Source organism: Falco biarmicus, chromosome Z (assembly GCF_023638135.1).
Source record: "Falco biarmicus isolate bFalBia1 chromosome Z, bFalBia1.pri, whole genome shotgun sequence".
NCBI classification, from domain to species: Eukaryota; Metazoa; Chordata; class Aves; order Falconiformes; family Falconidae; genus Falco; species Falco biarmicus.
In genome coordinates this window covers 2721587-2743376 of record NC_079311.1, presented here as the reverse complement: position 1 = coordinate 2743376, position 21790 = coordinate 2721587, and the positions used below count along the sequence as shown (strand labels likewise).

Sequence of the window (21790 nt, the reverse complement as noted above, 5' to 3'; positions counted from 1 at the left end):
GGGTCCAGGCTGAAAAACGACGTTGGAAAGTTGCAGTGGATGTGACACCGTGGGCAAAAAGGGATAAAATGAATCTGCAAAACCAAGTTGCCTGGGTTACCTGTGCTGTCTAATTACCAGGTTGAGGATTCATGCATACGTTTTGTACAGCTGTTGGCAGATCAGGAATCAAGAGCCTTACTTTTTTTTTTTGAAGTGGAGGAAGAGCAACTACACCTGCTTTCAAGTCTAGTAGTATTATTTGGGTCCCAGTGTGCCAACCTGTAGTACATTATCAAGGCTTAGCCTTTCCCTCCCCCTCCCCCCTTCTTTCCTTTCTTCTGTGATGGTTTGGTTTGGGGTTTTGGGTTTTGCTTGTTTTTTTTAAATAACAGGCACATTTAGAGATACAACAACGGCAGCACCTTTTGTCTGCAGTTGTAAGAGGTGACATTTAATGTGCATGCTTTTCATGGCATGGGATATAGGGGGTTAAAGCCACATATTGCATGGGGTTTAGCAGACTCCTTTGGGGTTGTGTATCTCGATGTGAAATGCACCATAATCCAGAGACGTTTGATGCTGGAGGAGCACTTTCACCCGAGGTGGTGGTTAGAAATTGCATAAAGGCTTGGGGCCAACGGTTGCCAGACTGTAGGGTTTTGTGATGCCAGTGCCAGGAGCAACGCGTGTTCTGTATTTGGGGTGTAATAAGAGAACCTGGGCTCGTTTCCTGGATAAATAATTCAATTGGAAGTTGGGGTAAAACAAAAACACAACGGGATCCTGTTAGGTCCAGCTGTTTCCACCCCACTACACATCCCCCGCCTTTCATGCATCACTTTCTCCCTGTCTGAAACGAAGTTCCCACCCTCAGTTAATGGTAGGGTGGGGGGTAAATAAGGAGCGGGGGTGGGAGCGAGCAGAGGCAAGTGGTCAGAAGTATCATGTTTCTCAGGGTGTCACACACCCTAAATCCCTAAATTCAACGGTGCCTTCACGAGGAACACTACCAAATTCTTGTTTTATTTTTTCCTCTTTTTTTTTTTTTTTTTTTTTTTTTTTTTTAGCCCCGTGGAGTTTTTAGCTCGGGACTTGCGTGCGTTGTGAGAGGCTTTTTTAGGTGCGGATCTCGGAGGGCTGGACCTAAGGGGCGAGGACAGGGACCGACTTGGGGGGACAGGGCAGCGTGCTGTGACGGGGCGGGTGGGTGTGGGTGCATGTGAGAGAGAAACCGCGTGTGTGGGTTTATTTTTTCCTCCCATTCCTGGGGTCTGAATGGAAAGCACGTTGAGCTGTAATTAAGACATCTTGGAGGCGTACTTAACTCATGACGTGTTGCTTTTCTTTTCCTCTCGGTGAGAAAGTGGCTCTCTCTTCCCTGAATCGGGTCCTCTGCCACCCAGAGCCACAAAGAGACATTCGGGACATAGGCACACACACGCACACACTGACTTAAGGTGAGCACCAAAAACTTCCTCCGCACTTCGCTGTCCTCTGTTTCAAACTGCTGGAGAGTTCTGAGAGCATCTCAACTCGGGAGCTCTGCACAAGGTAAAAATACTGATCAAACTTTTGGGAAGGGCTTTTACTTCTTTATTTTTTGAAAGCTGGATGGGAATCCAGTAAGCAATGTCTGTGGCACCAGCTCCAGGGCTACCCTGAAGGGATTTTGAAGCTATCTAATTTGGTGGGGCGGGGGGCAAGGGCGAAAGAGGGATTGAAACCGGCTAACTTCAATGTGTTTGACTTTTAAGTGCTCTGTGTTACCAAAGGAGAGATCATATTGCAACTGCAGATTCTGTCTGAAAGACAAAAGTTGTATACTTCTGCTCTGTGGCTTCCTCCTATGGGATTATACATTTCACAGGGATTTGTCTTTCTTGAGGGATTTGTCCATCCAGTCAGATGCTTTTAGCAGTTTTTAGGACATAGGAAAAGGAGGACAGTAGACCTCGCAATGATTTCAGGGGCTGGAAGTAGTTTTGCATAAAGTACTGACCATCCATTTAGAAGTAAAAAGATTTGGCTAAGATGTGATAATTTACATACTGATGTCGTATTTGGCTATTTATTGTCAGGGAAAGCTTGAATAACATTTGGCATGAGTTTCTGCATCATCTCCACTCACCAAGAAAGTTAGGATGCCACAGCATTTCGAACGTGTATCTGCACATCAGCTGGTCCATGGCTATGATAAACTATCATTTTGCTGGCCGTTTGTTTCTTGGGGTCAAATGCGTATAAATATGTCATCCAGAATGTTTTCATGGCAGAACTGCTTGTGTGGTGGGTTAGATAGGAAGGGTTGGAAAGCCTTTGCATGTTTGAATTAGAGGTTTATTGCGACTTGTGTATCATTAGAAAGGGGATTCATTACTGCTAGGACCTTTTGGGGCAGAAAATATTGCCATATATGTTGCTGTGTGATGTCATGTAATTGACATAGACTCTGGGAACCTGGCAAAGTGACCAAGAAAATCATGTAGTTTGTTAACAGCGATGCATTTGTGTTAATGGCTAGCAAGACTGTTTTAGTGCCTAAATGTGGAAAGAAGCAATCTGGAAGGATTCCTATTGTTTTGTTAGGAAAACATTGTTAGGAATATGTATGATGTGGTAGCTGAAACATAGATGCAGTAAGGCTGTGTAACTATGGATACACACACGCTCAATCAACATTTTATAGAGACAGAGTATTTTCAGCACGTGGAGAAATGTATCATAAACAGAAAAATTATTATCGGCTCCTGTGGAGAGGGAACCAGGAGTCAGCAGTCTCATGCCAAGGCATGTCACACAGAATGCCAAATTCTCGTGCTGCAAAGAGACAGCTCATGCTTCCCTGGTTTTTCGTATCTAATGAAGGCAGATCTTCAACTCCTGTAAAGCATAGCTAAGTGGAGTTGCTCTGAATTCATTATATGAAACCCTAACTCATGTGTACTTACCTGTCTCACATTTAGTGACAAGGGGAAAGGGAGGAAGGAAGAATGCAGAAAGGAACAGAAAGAAAAAAATAGTAATTTGTGATACTTTTGAACACAACAGCTAAAGCAAAATGGGAAAAATAATTTTGTAGAGAGCAGAGAGCAGCTTTTTCAAGTTAAGTAATAAAAAAAAAAGTCAATGTCATAATCAAGACACTGCTGGTCTGCACTGAAAGTGTGCCAAAAGGCCTCTCTTTCTAATAAGATTCCTGAATGTATAAGTAGATTTCAATAAGAAAGAGAAAAAAACCCCTGGTTCACTATGAAGGAAAGTACTATCCACAGCAATGTCCTCTTCAGAGACATGACTGACAGCGTAATTCACAGCAAAGCATCCTTTCGTAATAAAAGTAGTGGGCTCAGTTTCATTTTCAGTTAGCATAGTTAGTACAACTAGCAGCTACTAAAAAAAAATCCCTGAAGTTGTACATCGGCTTGGGACTGGAAGGGGAGAGATTTTAGAGAAGGGTGGAGGGATTCTGCGGCAAACTGCAGTGCACCCTTGTTTTCACAGTTTGTAAAAGGATAAGAAGAACACTTCTATTACAGTTCCCCAACCTCTCTGATCTTATACTGATATTGGCTAAAGGAAATATTTTTGTCCACTATTGCTCACAGTCTGGAGCCAAAAGAACTGTTATCAATACTTCCTTAATCAAGTCATTTAACCTCCTTGCCCTGCAGTAAAAATCTGGAAATAATATTGACCAATCTTTAAAAAGCGTTTTGAGAACTTCAAGTGAAGAGTGACTTTGGAATTGCTCAAATTTAAATATATTCAAAGTTTTCTAATTCATTGCAAGGATTAAAGTGTGAGAACTGAAATTAATGTTTTCTGCTTTTCATTTGCCTTTTCATTGAAGCGGTAGTTAAACTATCCTTGGAAGTTGAAATACTTTGCATTTCTGTTTCGTTGTAAACCTGACAGTGTATTTCATTACTTAAAACACTCAGAAAATGAAAAGTTTTGGGAAAAAGATTATTTTCATATGGCAAGCTGCTACTGTTGCTTGTGAGGAAGTATTAGACATTCAGTCTCCACTGTTAGTAACTGTAGTACACAGTACTGCACATGAAAAGGCAGCTTGTAGCTTGTAGGTAACAAAATGTTCTTTGGGGTAAAAAAAAGGCTGAATATACTCAGGATTTCAATCAATGGTGTTTAAGGAGGATTAGAGGAAGCAGCTGGCTAAACAAATATTAGGTGTAGAGTGGATGCAGTGGTATAAATTAATAATGCAGTTCTTTATCTGCTGTATGAATGGGAGGTTTTGTGGAGCCAAGACGACCTAAACATGGTCACTGTGTGCCACCTAGTGGACATTGCAAGACGTCTTTCAAAAGATTTTTCTTTTATTCAGAACATCTGCAACTAATCCAGGTGCAGCTTAACTGTAAATGGTTAGTTTTATTCGGTTCTACCATTAAAAGCTATCAGCTAGATTCTGCACCCTCCCCCTCAGATTTTTAGGGGAAGTTCTTTCTGCGTTTTAAGTGCCTATTAGATCTGGTAAAAATCAGTTCAGCTTTTAATGTGATTTGCCACTCATATCTGTTTCCAGACTTGTTAAATCATTCCGTAACAAATAGCTACAAATTAACACTTAGTCTAACATACTGAGCGGTTACTGTAAAAGTAAAGAGATTTCTGTACAAATATTGTGGGAGGAGAAGCTATTTTCAGCAGTAAGGATTTCAAAGCTCCTTCCAAAACTCCTTGATCACATAGGATGTGCTTTTGTTAAACCCCGTTTTGTTTTTTCCCTGGATATTTTGTCAATGATAGGCACAGACAAAGAAAGGGTCAAATTATTTCAGCTGGCTAATAAAAGATCATAAATCCTCTCTATCTTCTTTTTCTATGCATGTCATCTGTCTCCTGCTCTCTCAGACCTCGCACACACTTACATCTAGACTGTCCTTTCTCTTTGTTAGGGAAAGGAAAATCGTTTTTTGGTCTACCGGATTGTTTATTCAGTAGGAGATCTTCACGTGCAAGCTCTAAAGGATCCCATGAAACAACAAGGTTTTAAGCTGGCATACTGTAATCTGGATATATTTTGTGACTGGTTTTATGCTATGTGATCAGCACATATGCTGCCACTTCCTATGGTTTTTGAAAATCTCACCATCATCGCAACTTCCACTGCAGTCATCTCCTAGGCACCTAAATGAAGTGCTGAATCTGTGGTTCTGATCCCACAGTTTTCAAGTAAGTGCAACAATGGCTACTGGGCAAAGAGGTGTTAAAATGCTTGCCAAAGTCAAGCTGCCTGTGCTTTGCTTCCTCCTGATTTTCATCACTGTCTGAACAGTAAATCAAACAGCAACATCACACTTAGCAGAACAAACAGTTTCGGTGCCCTTCTCATTCACTTAGCTTTGAAAACACATTTTTTTTTGTTTCTTTTTAGCACAACAGAATGGAAGTCTTGAAAATGATCAATGGCTCTGAAAACAAACATTTTAAACATTCATTAAGAAGTCACAGAGCGGTGGTACTCTGTACTGGCTACTTCGAAAACTTTTCTCAGGAGTTGTTAACACGACGCATGAGTTAGTGGCTTAATGAGAAGGAAATCTGCCTTTCCATTAATCAGGCAAAGTTTGCAAATGGCGGTCTAGGAAGGTGAAATACCACACCAGCAAATGGGCCAATCAATTTGGTGCTATGCTTCATAGGTGGCTACTTTTTAGCTCTGCCTGGCCTGGTGCTGTGCATCACAAGAGCTGCTAATGGAGCCCGACCCAGACTGTATTAATGAGAGTCTTTGCAAGGCTTGCAAGCTTTTCACTGGTGTCCCTGGCACAGAGAGTCACTGCTGTTTCCTAGAGCAGGGCACATCAGATATTGCAGCAGAATCTACATCATTAATTGTCTGGCATAATAGATATAAAATTGTGAGACTAGAAGAACATCCCTGGTTATATGACTCTTGCTTCAAAAAATGTCATTTTGGCATTTATCTAATAGCAGAACACCATTATCTTGAGACAGCTTTCCATTAATAATATCTCCAAATTACTTTAAATGCTTGCAGCCTACAAGGAACATATGGGCAATGGAGACAGGTTAGATTAGAAATGTGACAGAAATCTTAGTAGTAGAAAACAAATCTTCCAAATTGCACCAGGGGAAAAAGAAGGAAAAGTTACTTAGAGGTGGTTCAAATTTGGTTTGATCACTTTTGGACTCTTCTTTTGCAAGTGGAGGTATTAAATTTGGATCTGGTTGGGATTTTTGTGCATGTTAATTTACACTGCTTATGTCATGGTACCTGGTAACTCATCATCTAAAGTGTATCAATAACTTGTTAGTGCATTGTACCATGAGGCATACTGACATCTGTTGTGACTAATGTTTCTTTACATTCAGAATTCCTTTCCTACAACAATGCCTATACGCATAGAGAAGAAGCAGTCTGTGTGCATCTATGCGTATGTATGTGTGTACATAAAAATATATAAGTATATATGCTCACATGCCCTATTAGAATGTGTAATGTAGTTTTTGGAACCTGGTGATTGAAAATCAATTGTGTAAAATGGCACACTGCTGCTGATTTGTAGTTTTTAGTGTACAGACTATTACCCTCCATTGTTTTAAAACTGCTGATTCATTTTTCCACTAGTTAGTGGCTATCAGTGCTTGGCACTTGCGTTTTGGAAGATCATATACACAAAAGGCATGGTACAGTACCACTGCACTGTGAGATTCTGATCCAACAAAACAATACATAAGCAACTTTACTTACATTAGTAATTCAGTGAAATCAATAGAAACTCAAGAGAGGGCTCAGTGAATAAAACTATTCAGCTCTTTGCAGAATGGCACCCATAATACCACACATGGCTGATCCAAAAGCAGTACATAAAGGTCCTAACCTGCAAATCTCTTTAGCTTTATAGACATAGTACCTCAATGATGTCAATAAAGTGTTAAGTAAAACTGCACACTTACAAAGCATAGCGGAATCAAGACCTGCACCTATGGAATGTCTGTGTAGAAGTACATGGTTAATCACAGAATGGTCAAGGTTGGAAGGGACTTCTGGAGGTCATCTAGATTAATGTAGGAAAAAAACTTTAATTGCTAAAATAACTTCCCAAACTCTCCAACTGGAACTGAGTAACTACTCATCTATTTATTAATATTTGAGAAAATATATGCTACGCCCCGAAATGTCTGTGTGGTGGGGTTTTTTTCCCCCATGAATGTATTTTCAAGAGAAAGAAAAAAAAAAAAACCAAGCCTGAGTCGGATGCAAAAATACTGCCTAGAAAAGGGAAAAGCACATTGCAAATTTTACTGTTTTGTAATAGCTGTGAAAACATTATACTGTTGGGCCCAACTAAGAGATTTATAAGTCACATCAGAGAAAAATAGTGTTACTGTAGGGGCAGTGGGTCTTTTACTCAATTGCGGTGGTACATGTATTGCAACCACAGCAGTCCGTAACAGTGCTGCCCCCTTCTGATACACGCTGCTTGTTGCCTGAGATAATTTGCTCCCCATTTTCTAAAACCCGAGATTCTGTATATGCAGTCGTGAAACTGCGGTTTTAATTTCATGCATAACCTGAAAGATTAATGAGGACATTTTTATTTTCAGATAAACTGTGTTTCTCGATTTCAAATGTCTGAAGTAAAATGTGAAGTTTAGCTGAGTCTTTGTAACTTGTTTCTTTACTAGCTTTGATAATACAGATTTCACATAGGTGTGCAAAGTTTGATTCAGCTTTTATTAGCAAGTCAAGCAGGCAAGCAGATCTTTTTTGTTTGGTTTGGGTTTTTGGTTCAGATGTTGCTGTATTTATTCTTTGATTGGTTTGATTAGAACACGTTTTCACTGGTGTACCAAAATAAACTATGGTTGGACTCGGTTATCTTAAAGGTCTTTTCCAATCTAGATGATTCTAAAAACTGTATTAATGCAGTGACTGTGTGTTTGTCTGGTTGTGCATGTGGTGGTGTGTCTGGTCACATATATCATGTCATGCAGTTTTGATGTACTTTGGAACTTAATGGTCAACTTTGTGAGCCAAGAACCAATGAGAGACGGTAAAGATGTTGATGTCTCAGGCATTTTTCAGATTTTGCCCAGCTGGCACAGTGAATAGAGATGATGGTAATTCAGCTGTTATTACTGGTAAAGATAACTCCAGTCTACTAAATTTTTACTCTTTTAAATATTGATTAAAAGGCTTGGTAAACCAGATTATAGTCTGGCCACATTGTACTGCAGATGTGTTCTCTCAAATGTCGTTACAAATGAGAAAAGACACAGAAGTCAACAGATCAGCTTTAGCTTTTGCTAAAGAAGTAGGCTATCAACACATTTGATTGCCAGGCTAAGAGGCACCATGTTCAGAGCCATTTATCCCGTGGCTGGTGCCTGCTATGGCACCCTGATGATACTGTTCCGTGGGCTGGTTTGAAGTGACGTGGTCCCTTATGCCCCCTGCATAAGGGAGCACATAGTAGGAGACAGATAGAAGCACTTGGCTGCTGCAGGGGCTCTATGTCTTTCAGCACAGCTCCTTTGAGCCTGTAAACCATGTGCCAGACAAAAAACTGTTGCGCTTCAGATGTGTGACATGCTGGTCTCATTCTGACAACATAAAATACAAAAAAGCAGAAAAGAGCAGGTAGAAATAGAATGTCTTCACAGGAGCCAGAGGTGCTGTGCAATTAAATAAACAATGATGTGTCATGGGTAGTCCAGCAGGACAAAATGCAATTTTTAACCAAAAATCTCTCAGAGTAGTTCAAAAGAATAATAAAACATTTGTCAGTGTGTCTGAATGGTTCTCTTTAATACCAACATCTGGTCTTTTAGCCAGTGAATGGGTTGTTGCTTCCAATTTCCAGGCATTTCATTGTGTTTTTCCCCATGAGCAGGCTAAGACAAGCATGCAACTATTACATTTTTTTCCAAAGCAACCTCCATATCTGATTGCATCTACATTTTAATGTATGCCTTACTCTGATCAAATCAGACAATAAGAAAAACTTTAAATCTAGTAGGGCATTCCCCCTAGGAGGGGGGTAATGACAGTGGCATGTATAACATCATCATAAACAAGCTAGAAAGATACTGCCTTGATAAAGCTAGTGTGACGTGTTTTCAAACTTGGTTAGGAAACCAATAGCTCACTGTGAAGATTGAAACACATAGCAAATGGGATTCTGCCAGGGCTAGCCAGCTTTGGAACTCTTCAGTATTTTTGTTGGTAACTCGGATAATGGAACAGAAAACAAGCTTAATTTTTTTAGAAAATTCAAAATAGGAAGAGATTAAATTATTTTGGAAGCTATGCTTTAAAGTTAAAATGTTCTTTTCTAATGGCAGAAAAAAATGGGGAAATTTTTTTTTCAACAGAATGCGGCAAACTGGGGCAGAAAGAAAACAATCCACAAAGGTGGATAAGGTTAAAGCTCTCATTTGAGCTTGTTCTGGTGCCAGGTATTGCATGTTGAGAGCTGTATAGGCCAGCTAAAAAAGAAAGTCATAAAGAAAATGATAAAAATGACAAGGGCATGGACCTGTTGAGGTGAGTCCAGAGGAGGGTCACAAGGAGGATTAGAGGGCTGGAGCACCTCTCCTATGAAGACAGGCTGAGAGAGTGGGGGTTGTTCAACCTGGAGAAGAGAAGGCTCCAGGGAGACCTCAGAGTGGCATTCCAGCACCTAAAGGGGATGACAGGAAAGCTGGAGAAGGACTTCTTATAAGGGTGTGTAGCGATAGGACAAAGGGGAATGGTGTGAAGATGAAAGAGGATAGATTTAGATTAGATATTAGGAACAAATTATGAATTGTGAGGGTGGTGAGGCATTGGAACAGGTTGCACAGAGAAACTGTGGATGCTCCACCCCTAGAAGTGTTCCAGGCCAGGCTGGATGGGGCTTGGAGCAACCTGGTCTGGTGGCAGGTGTCCCTGACCATGGCAGGGGGGTGGGAATTAGATGTTCTTTAAGGTCCGTTCCAACCCAAACCATTCCATGATTCTAGGAAGCACGAGTTGGAAGAACCAGCTGAAAAAAGTAGCCTAGCCTAGCCTAGCCTAAAGATGAACACACTGAAGGACAGGTGTAATCATAAGTCTTTAAATCATAAAAAGGAGCTACAAAGATAATCATCTGGTCCCTATGTCTGTAGCAGAGAAAAGGACAAGTACAGGGTGCATATTCCAGGAAGAGAGACAGGAGAAAGAGATTTCTAAAAAATGAGAAGGCTCAGACATAGGTTGTCTGGAAAGCCTGTAAAGTCCCATTGATTCAGTTTTCAATACCATGTCAGACAAAATGGATAGAAGTATAAAGGTGGTGACTCCTTTTGGCTTTCTGTTGGACAACTTTTCTACAATTCTACTGAATTGGACAGTTTTGCTTGGGAGAAATACTATTGAAAATTATGACGCGTTGATATCTAAACAAGCAGAAGATTTAACAAAATCTGAAGAGGTTAATAAGTTTTCACAGTTGTGGCTCATGAATAGAAATCTTTGTTCTTGAATTTAGTAATGCAAATATGTTATCTTCGCAGATACATTTGAGTCCAGTCTGGCTTCAAATAGCATTTGGGTAAATGGAACTTGAGATTACTTACTTTTAATCATGTACTGCAAACCTGAGACAAAGAAAGCATCCTCACCTATGCATATCACCACTCCAAGTTATTCATTTTAGGTACCAAGTTGATAGAAACTTTAGATTCACTGTTTTTCAAGAAATATCAAACAGCAAAAAATATGCAGAGAATTATGAGGTGTCACTTGAATAGAACATTGGCAAGGAATAATGGCCATCTATCAGAAAATTAAAGCTACCACATTTATGGAAAACAGTTAAGTGTCAAGGGAGAGCACAAACATTTATTTTCAGACCAGGAGACATAGATCCTGTCAAGTCATATGGTGAGGGTGACTTATTTTTGGTGCATTTGATGATCGATGCAGATTCTGTTATTCTATCTGAGGAACATTGATTCAGAACTGCACCATTACTGAATTACTTCAGTTTGTTTGTTTGGACTTCAGCCTTCTCCTGACATTATTTTAGAGAAATGTGACTTTTTATTTCTAGCTGATTATGAGTTTCAGCAAATCTATATTTATTTCTGTGACTTCCAGCATGCAAAATAGTAATCTCAGAAAACCACCCTCCTTTTGCAGACAATGATATTCATTGATTCTTTTTTTTTATTATTTTATTTTATTACTCCAGAAACTGCCATGGAACTATGATTTACAGGTTTTATGCTTTTAAAAAATATATATATTAGTACCAACTGCCCAGTTTATATTGAATTTCTCACATAAAAGTTAAATAAAGTCTTACAGATGTAGTGTAATAATGGAGACCACATGTTGGAGGGCAAGAGCTCACCCTAACAAATACATCTAAAGAGAGGGAGATGGGGGTCTCCAATGTGGAAGCACACCATCTTTGAGTTCCTTTGACACCAAATAGCCAATTTAGCATATTTCTTGTACCAGTCTTGAATACACCCTAAACTATGACCTGAAGTTATTAGAAATCCAGGATCTTGGTTCAATAAATTTTGGCTTTCTGTGTTCTAAGTCCACAGAAATGCCATCTATGAGCAAGAGCTCTTTTGGCAATGGAGTCACAGTCCCATTGTGTCTACTTCAGGGAAATTTATAGATGGTCTTTGTAGTCTGGAAGAAAACCAGAAGCAAGAGCACGCCTCTTCTTTTGCAATTAAAAGTTTGCAAGTTCAGTGACTGTGCAGTGTGTAAATAAATAAGAACAAAAGGACAAATTGAACACTCTGCTGGTCAACAGCTGTAACTTTTTATTCCCGCGTTTTTAGGATGCATATTGTCATTTTAGGAAATCTTGCAGATCTGAAATAAGAAATTAAAAGGCAATTCTGGTTCCCTGTAGGTACATAAGCTCTTCCCAGACTTCAGTAAGGACAAAGGAAATACGTGTGGGCTTACCTCAAGGAGAATTTGGTTCATATTTCTCTGTCATGGAAGCCTGAGCATGGCAGGTGGCCTAGAAAGCATAACAGTCTACTCTTGCATTTTCATAACATTTTGTGGGTTTGTTTTATTAGGTCATCAGTTTTAAAGTCATAATATTAGATGAAAGTCTTGACTCCCACTAAGAAAAATCTTTTTGGCCTTTGCGCTTACAATGGAAATCTTGAATATGTGAACTGCAGAAGTAAATTGGAGTCCTAACTACATGATTTGGTTTAGCAATTCTCTGTATCATTGGGTTCAGTGAGACTGAAAGAGGCATTATCATCTCAGTGGCACCCAGTGACAGAAACAAGAGGCAACGAACCCACACAGAAATAACAGAAATTCTGTTTAAACATAAGTGAAAACTGGGGGGTGGGGGGGGGTGGGGTGTGTGTGATTGAACACTGGAACAGGTTACCCCTGACATGGTGGAAGTGTCTCCATTCTTGGAGACAGTCCAAACCCAACAGGACCTAAGCAGCCTGCTCCGCCTGACCCTGCTGTGAGCAGAGCGGTTGGACTAGACAATCTCCAGAGGCCTTTTCCGACCTCAGCTAATCTCTGATTTTTTCTTTGCTACGGTCAAATTCATATTTGCTCATGTATTATCTAAACTCAGAATACTGAAGAGAGAAAAAGTCATTGATTGTAGCTAAAAGGGCTATGCTATGGGTTCTCTCTTCGCTGCCTGGGTATACAAAAGCACAAGAATAAAGAAGGATGAGATGCTACAAAATGATGCCAAACCTCCAGTTTAGCAGCATTTCCCAATGCTGTTCAAGGAAAGGGGAAGAAGGGCAAAGGTAGTGGGAAAGAAAGGGTAAAAAATACCAAAATTGCAATACTGCTTTTCCTCAGACAGGAACAGAGAGACGTGAAGAGGAAGGTTATCCCTTCTGTGTGTGGTAATGACTGCTGTCAAGTGTTGAACAAGTCTCTTAAAACTGTGTTTAGCTGAATCTAGAGAAGGAAGCGAAGAAAGACCATGTGCAGAAAACACAGGGCTCATTTACACTGTTTCCCAGTTGACTCTTCAATTTCCTGTCATGCAGCCCTTAATTGCTCTTGGCTTTGACCTTTAATGTAATTCTCCGGCACTGAACTGATCAGCATCCCTAGACTGACTCAGGAAGCTATGGGTACTTCATGGTTGATTCAGTGTTAGAAGAGCCTTTGGAAGTGTTATCTTTCATCTCACAATGATTTCAGATATATTCCATATAGCGTATTGCTTGGACAGTGAGGAATGAGCCAACAGATTTGCCTATGATGCTGACCTTTGCTTTCCTCCTGAAATAAAATTACAGTAGAGGATAGCCGAAAGCCCATAGGCACAAACCACACCATTAGGGATAGATAAGTTAGTGCTGGCTGTGTCCTTGTAATACAGTTTATCACTTCACTGCTGCAGGAATTCTAGTATGATTGTAAGTCAGGCACCATTATTGAAAAGCTGAAGACCGGCATCTTACTGCTTGTATCTCCCTGCCCCTGAGACTGAGACTTGGGCTTGCAGGGAATTGCTACTGCCGTCTTAACTCCTTGTTGTTTGAATGCTTTACTAGCAGAGAGAGTGTAACACAGTATCAACGAGAGATTCAGCCCTCTGATAACAGGTATTAATTGTTATCTTTTAATTATGTATTACTTGCAATTGGGAAGAAAGTATTACTGAGTAGTTAAGGCATTTTACTCTGAGGATATTTTACTGTTGCTTGAGAAGCATAGTTTCAATTCCTTGCTCAGATTTAAATCCCTGCATGGCCTTGCATAGGTTGGGAGCCCTTAGTCTTTTGGTCTTCCATCTATAAAAACGGGATGATAAAGCTTCCCCTCCACAGAGCTATGCTGTGAAGATACAGGTATTCTTGTGTCATGGTGTAACCATGTGCTTGGCCCAACCCAGCAGGTTGCTCACTGCCCCGTTAGGATGGGGGAGAGAACTGGAAGGGTAGAAGCAAGAAAGCCGGTGGGTTGAGATAAAGGCAGTTTAGTAAGGAAAACAAAAGCCGCTCACACAAGCAAAACTAAACAAGAAATTCGTGCGCTGCTTCCCATTGGCAGGCAGGTGTGCAGCCATCTCCAGGATAGCAGTAACTTCTTGCTACAGTAGCATCCACTGTTACAGTCACCCTCCAAAGTGGAAACAGCATCAGCCTTCTTTCTCTTTAATTCTGGGGTAGGCAAACAACAGGGTGAGACCATGTCTCTTCCGATAGTCTTAGCAACAACCCTGAGCCACCTTTGATAGCATACATATCAAAGAGGCTTGACTTTAATCAATGCATTAGAAATGTATGTCACATCACCCATGTCAAACTTTCCTCTGTTTTCCTTTTATTCAGCCCAGTCAGTGCAGCCCATTTTGTGCATATTTATTTCATAAGGAGCACTGGGCCAGGGCACCATTTTGCATGCTCTTAAGGTACGCTCCCAAGATACCTTGATATTAAAACCAGTTTCTATACACCATGCTCACATCTTAAGCTGAGTATTTATAGCATAAGAAAATATCAGGGATTTTAGAGAATTTAGGGTATTCAAGGTTTTAGCATGTGGGAGAGGACATTTATGACCTTGGAGTTTCAGGAAAGCCCATAGGAACTTAGGCAAACAGTAGTAACGATACTTTAAGAAGTGTGAGGTCTAATCCTGTCCCCTTTGTGTGTAGATCTGATACGTGCCATAGCAATGTGGCAGAAGTGGCTTGTGGAAGGACCAGAGGTTTAAACCCGTTATCTCCCAGCAGTATGTGCCCGTCCACCTGTTTGCAGTAGTTGACTTAGGCAAACTAGCTGAGTATTCCTGCTAAAGCTCTTACCCATGAAAGCATTGTGATGTATTTAAGTAGTAATTGCTACACTTCTGACATGACACCTTTACTTCTCTGAACAAATAGGAGCTGTGGGCCACTCTGAGAGATACCTTTTGAGGCAGAATACTGCAGACTGAGCTAGGAAACATGTAGCTGCTGGCCGCAAGCTCACATTTGGAACATTTTCTTCAGAATCATGAAAATAATACTTTGTTCTTACAAATCTCTTTTCATCCCTATGTCTTAAATTGCATTACAAAGATGGCCACTAGCATTAAGTCATTTGGTAGAAGTGGAGGTAAGTTTATTATTATTATTATTATTATTATTAATAATAATAATAATAATAACTTGTTTTGGAACACATTTAGCGGTTTCAAAGCAAAGAGAAATCTTAAGGGTTTTGTTTGTTTGTACACACGCATTATGCAGAGAACCCTAAATATGCCGATGCATGCAGATGGTGACAAACTCCAAAAGTTTCTTTAGAAATGTCTATGGAAGGACTGCTTCCTGTGCACTGCTCAGAGATACTGTACAGTCACAATGAGATTCAAGTAACAGACGAGCAAAGAACACTTTGCCAGAAAACATTTTCAGGTCAGGATATTGCCTCAGCTAGCTTGCAGTGCTGAAAATGTTTACTGGATTTATAGCGTATCACTACAGTAAGCAGTGGATGTCTCTTGTGAAATTAATAACCTTTGCTTCAGTGACCAAGAAGTATAGACAGTGTTGTTTAACCACTCCTCTTGCATGCTAAAAAACAAACAGTATTTGTCTTTGACAGCACCGATTACTCTGTTTTGCCAACCCCAAAAAGTTAGATCACTTTTCCTTTTTTTCTGATGGCCAGCAAAATGGAAGCTATGCCTACACAGATATTTTTGTCTTTTTCTTTATCCTTGTAAAACATTAAAAACTAGTGGTCACAAGTACCCTCATACACTTTAGCAAGGTTTGTTTACCTTAGGATTTTTTGTTTGGTTAGTTCATTTTTCATAGATTTTTTTCCCCCACAGGTATTAGTGTTGTTCTGGGTGTTTTACAACATCTAGAGGATCTATTTCTAGATGTCCTAGGGAATGCTAAGTAGTAAGATTTTATTCTTTTATTTTCTTACCATGTAAACACAAGAAAGGAGGATTTTTCAGCTGGAGGTGAACACACAGTTGGACACTGAAAAATGGTTATAACTTTTCATGAAGGGGAAAAAGGCTTCTGAGGAAAACTAATTTTTTAATTTTTTTTTTTATAAAATCACAACTGACTGACAAAGTGGAGGTACTTAACACCCACAAAAATTTGCAGGGACTATGCCAAGGTTGGATATTATTGAAAGGTGCTGGACCATGGTCCTGGATGTTCTTTCTTCCTGGCATTTATTGCTTGTTATACCATGGAACAGTAAGGAACTGCACTGTATTGGTCACTGAGCAGCAAGTGTGAGGCCTTTCACTGCAAACACATCTTTTCTTTCCTGTCTGAATAATATTATGGAAAAAGTTTCTTCCAGAATTTTATTAAAAGGTGAATAAACAGTAAATAAATGGTAGCAGTGATGAAGAATTATAAAGAAAGAAATCAGCTAAAGTCCAAATATTGTTTCTGAATTCAGAGCACACAGTGAAAGTCAATGTTGTAGTCAAGGTGCTATTTATAGCTTGTACGTTTAGAGTTTACGCTAGAAATGAGTTTATAACGGAAAGTATGTCGGGTTATGAGTATGCCAGTATCTTTTTTCCAACAAAATCTAATTTGAGACATTTGAACAGAGGTGTTTGGAGTAGGGGACTAGTGCTGAAGCCTTTTTTTTTTTTTTTCTTTTCTTATGACCAATTTGAAATCCTTCATAAAATATATGTGCCAGTCCTTTTATAGTAAAAATGAAGGGAATTTCTTGGCTTTTAAATAGCATCTGGCGTTTACAGCCTTTGACGTCCCAGCTGTAAAATAGAGGTCACCCACTATTTTTTAATCTATTTAAACTATTTAATCACACAGAGACTGTAGGGACTGGTGCACAGCCACAGCACATTCTCAGTTCTTTCTCTGATTTTGGTTTTCTTCTCTTGCTGTCATTGTACTCCCAAGAAATGCGATGTGTTGCAGCCACCCTCTGCTTTACACAGAACGGTCTGTCAATTGCCAGTTTGTAAGTATGAATGTTAGAGCTGACTCAGTCTCCACTCCTGTTTCCCGCTTTTGTCAGCTGGTAACCTGCAGTCCTTCCTGCAGTCGCACTTTTGCCTTTACCGCCAAAGTCTAGACTACAGTCTGCTTTGTTTAGTATAGCATTTATGCATTTAGAGCTGCATTACATCTGAGGAAGAGCTGTCTTCCCAGGGGTAACCCATGTAAAGCACACCTAGAAGTGAAGTCCCAATCAGATGCTCAGCCAAAAAGTGTTCCTGTCCTCTCCCCCAGCTCCTTGCATACGTGCTTGGAGAAGAAACTTGTTTGTTGCTGCAGTTGCTCTCCCCTTCCCATAGAAGAGAAAATATCACATTTCTTTAATTGTTTTTGCCTGCAGCACGTCTGAGACACTGTGACTCCCTGAGAGTAGAATGCCTCTGGAATCTTAACGACAGGAGTTGTTCCATCTTGACACCAACAAAGATCAAAGCTAAATCCCGCAAGTTAGTCTAGAAGTGCAAGGAAAATGATCCTTACTCTACATTTATATAAAATAGATCCATGACTGTACCTTAAAAGATGTGTCATGTAAATTTCAGATGAAAATAGCCGAAGACATTGATTTTGTGTAGTGTCATCTTTTAGTTGGAGGGGCAAAATTGTTCTTCGTTAAATGCAGGCTTTATATGCGTGCTTTTATGCCTATGTCAGGTCCAATTAGAGCAGCGACTTGATTTTTTTAGAAGTAGATTTCTACTTTCTACAGCATTTCCAGTGAGACTAGATTATTAAAAAGCTCATTTTATTATATTTATGCTTTTCAGATTATTTCATTTTGAGGTTCATGAAAGTACTTTTTAAATCATATCCATTCCTCAAACTGACCAGAAGACAAGGGTATTTTGTAAGATTATTATCATGTGTTAGCCATTTAAACCATGTATTTTGACCCGCTAATTTCAGTGACACTTGCTTTACTAATTCTTGCTGTACTACTAACTATGGCCCCTAAAATGACAAACTCTTCTACCCTTGAATGTACAGTCCTTGTGAGAATGTTAAAATGGCTGTTGTACATGAATAACCCGTTTTAGAAAAGATGAGCCCTTACACAAGTATGAAGGAGGGTTGGGTGTTGCATCTGGTACCTGCTCAGGTCCATACTGTGAGTTTCCAGTCCCAGAGAACAGCAAGTTAGTAGCTTGTGAATAAGTATTCACTTTCTGCCTGAAATTCATAATCCCTGTGTAAGTAATCATTCTTCCTTAACAGCAGATAATAATGTCTCTTCACGTTTCAAGAGTAAAAAAGAGAGATTCATTACTTTATTGCCGATTTTGGTTTTCGTGATTTCTCTCCTTGTCTCAAGTAGACATCTCTAGAAAGAGGATGACAACATTCCTGCATGCTGGTTTATCTCACCAGCTTTTACTGGTGCACTCATGTCAGCCAAATGCCTATCTTGCTTTATCAGAGTATGTTCCACAGCAAAAGTCTGAATGGTCATCCATACATTGGTACATATACATACACTGGTACGTGACAGATACATATACACACATATACAGAAATGCATGTATATATGTGTAGCATTGTATGTGGACAGTGGGGGACCTAGGATGGGTTTCACCTTTTTTTCTTCTTGTGGCTCAGGCAGAGCGTCTGCCCTGCAGTTCACAGTAGTAGCAGCCACTGCAGCAGCAGATACCCCATCATGACCGAAATAGGGGCGCGTTGCTGGGCTGGTTCAAGCATGCAAACCATAGGCTTTCTGCAAGGCAGCCACGGGCACAGGAAAGTGGGGCTCAAGGTCTGCAGTTGCTCCACAGGTCGCTTGTCCACTAAGTTACATACCATGCTTGTACCAGTTGCACAAGTGTAAGAAGCCTGTGCTTTCCATAGAGTTCATTTGGCTCACCAGCTGCTCTCAGTTATGCTCTTGGAGGCTTTTTTTTCCTCTTACAGCTATGCCTACATTAGGGCTGACCTGTCAGCATTGCTCTGCCTATCTAGGTAAATCAACAAACCTTCTCTAGTGTAGATTAAATTTAATTAGGGATTAGCCCAGCTCCCAGCCTCTTGTTTGGCAGCCCTCAGGCTGGGAGTTGGAGCTCTGCTAGGGTTAGTTTATGGAGGCCTTCACAGGGAGGGGTCTGGGTGTTTGGGGCTTTTTTTTTCTAAAACCTGCTATTTGACTCTGAGAACCTTGCCCTGGCAAAACAGCCTGGAGAATGGCATTTAGATTGCAAACCCTGACATTTGAATGTAAGTGAATCTACACATTTGGCCTCTGAGAAGGAAATGGAACTGAGCTGACCCTACGAGATTGAAACCACTGGTAAGTCAGAGATCCTAGAGCAGCGACCCATGCCTTGCATGCTCTGCAGTTTGTGTGGCTTGGGAAATTTCTACAAATCACTGAGATGAAAGCTGGCTTAAGTAGAAGCTGGTATCTGTTAGTTTATTTGATAATTTATGGTCCTAGTTGAAAATCATAACCCTAACCTCTGAAAGCCATAAGGAAATAGTAAGCCTCGCTAGTGCTGGGCACAGGTCTCATGGACTGACAAATACTTAAGGTAGGTGATGTTACATGTGGTGTGGAGAAAAAATTTGATCATTCCGTAGTACAGACTGTGGAGCATCTGAAAGAGATTAGCAGAAATACCAACTTTCCAGAGCCATCCTTGGTAGATTCCTCGTGTTTTCTCCTCCTCCCTGTGGGGCCGTGGGGGCTAGAGGCAGCAACGCCTGCCACTAGCACACCAAAGGGAAAACCAGTCCTTTTTCCACTAGTAGTGCTTTTGGCCAGGGAGTGTCCATGCAGACAATTTTTGAGAGGTGTAGTGCGTTGTTTGGTTGCTTTTCAGTTCTTCACCCCAGGCTAGTAGTTTTAAGACCCCTATCTGCAATGCGGGGAGCTTGCTGTGGATATTTTCCCACTGTCCTCACAAGCGGTTTGAAACTCTAGTCTCTGGGACAGGTACTTGGTGTGAAAGTATCAGCAAAGCTTTAGTACCTGAAAAAAAGAGCATGAGAAGGGCTACACTGTGTTAGGGCAAATGTCAAGCTTGCCCAGTGCCCAGTGATCATTGCTTAGGGAAGGAATATATATTTAAAGAAAAAAAAGAAAAAAAAGAAAAAAAAAAAGGAAGGAATAGTGCAGACCTTCTCTGGCTCATTTTTCCAATGCATTTGTCAGAGATCCCTATCTGTAGCATATGGTGGTTCCTAGGATTCCCACCATCCTTCACAGTGTGACAAGCCCTGCCTGATAAGCACAGGTTCACTTCAGGTGTGAGGATGTGGATTGGGTAACGCTGCTTGGAGGGTGTTCAAAGCCTTGGCAAGTGGTATTTAGGAACTGGGAATTCCATCTGTGCAGTTGAAACAGCCTGCCTAATCCCGAGGACATTAAAGCACAAACAAAAGCCTTGCATTTACTGTAGAAATGCTGATCCCTCTAATTAACTTGGTTGAGTGGCACTTGCGAAAAGTATGTGAATCCTATCTGTTTGCCGTTTGTTTAAACTGGATAGCCTACTGAAGTATCTTTGAAATGCCATTCATTTTCAGCCTACCAGTGTCGCAGGTATTCCTATTATTGCCTAAGCAAGGGTATGGCCTCATCTGACGTGATCCAGATCAATACAATTTCCTTGTTAACCAAGTTTTCCAATTCAGAGATTGTCAAGAAAACCTGTTCTTGGGTTTATGGTTTGGTTGGGTTTTTTTGTGTGAAATCTGCACAGGTTTATTTTACCTGAAGGATTGACCAAAAGCCAATAGAGATTGCTGGCGTCCAAAATAAATGTCAGAACAGTTCAATTGATAATGACATTGATTTTTGTAAAATGTCTTCTGTTTCATGTCATATCTCTGCAAATTAAAACCCATCCTTAGGCTTTTGTTCTCACAGTCTCTATCGTGTATAATTAACTCAACCCTGTGCAGTCTGTGCCTTTCCACTCATTCTTTTTCATAATATATGCTTATATGTTACTTAATTTTGTCAGAATGTGGGTGCTTTCTGGATGTAGATTCTTCAGTCACATCTTCCTACATCTGAATATATCTGAATCTGAAATACAATGTACTTTTGTTCATCGGAAGTACGCTGCATTAGTACGGTGCGCTAAACTGCGTACTCTGCAAGCTGTTTTGCTTACACAATAAGAGAGTTTTATTTACCGTTATATGTTGTGAGTGATGTTTTGTCGTGATTTAACCCTGGCCAGCAACCCAGCCCCACGCAGCCGCTTGCCCACTCCCCCTCACCCAGAGGATGGGGAGGAGGATCAGAAAGGAATGTAAAACTCCAGGGTTGAGGTAAGAACAATTTCACAGGTAAAGCAAAAGCCGCGCACGCAAGCCAAGCCAAGCAGGGAATTCCTTCCCCACTCCCCAGGGCAGGCAGGCTCAGCCATCCCAGGGCAGCCGGGCTCCATCACGTAACGGGTACTCGGGAAGACAAACGCCATAATGCCAAATGTCCCCCCTTCCTTCTCCTTCCCCCAGGGTATATACTCAGCATGACGTCCCACGGTATGGAAACCCTCTCTGGCTGGCTTGGGTCACCTGTCCTGGCTGTGTCCCCTCCCCATGTCCCGTGCCCCCCCAGCCCTCTGGCTGGCAGGGCCCAAGGAACCGAGAAGTCCTTGATTTAGTAGAAACATCACCGGGCAACAACTAAAACCATCAGTGCCCTGTCAACGCTGTTCTCACATCAGAGCCAAAGCACCGGCACTGTACTAACTACTGAGAAGAAAATTAACTCCATCCCAGCTGAAACCAGGACATGTTTTTATCAAACAGTTGCAAATTATGCAGTTAATCTTAATTCTGTATTCTACATTTTCTGAAATTTACTCATG

General features: G+C 40.7%; 1 protein-coding gene across 1 annotated transcript in view; it reads left to right on the top strand.

Moving 5' to 3' along the window:
- Positions 1-1355: 1355 nt before the first annotated feature.
- Positions 1356-21790, top strand: part of HAPLN1 (hyaluronan and proteoglycan link protein 1) — a 65481-nt gene continuing 45046 nt past the window's right edge. Inside the window, exon 1 of the mRNA XM_056325812.1 lies at positions 1356-1533. The gene's annotated coding sequence lies outside the window, so the exon portion shown is untranslated. The remainder of the gene's footprint in view (positions 1534-21790) is intronic.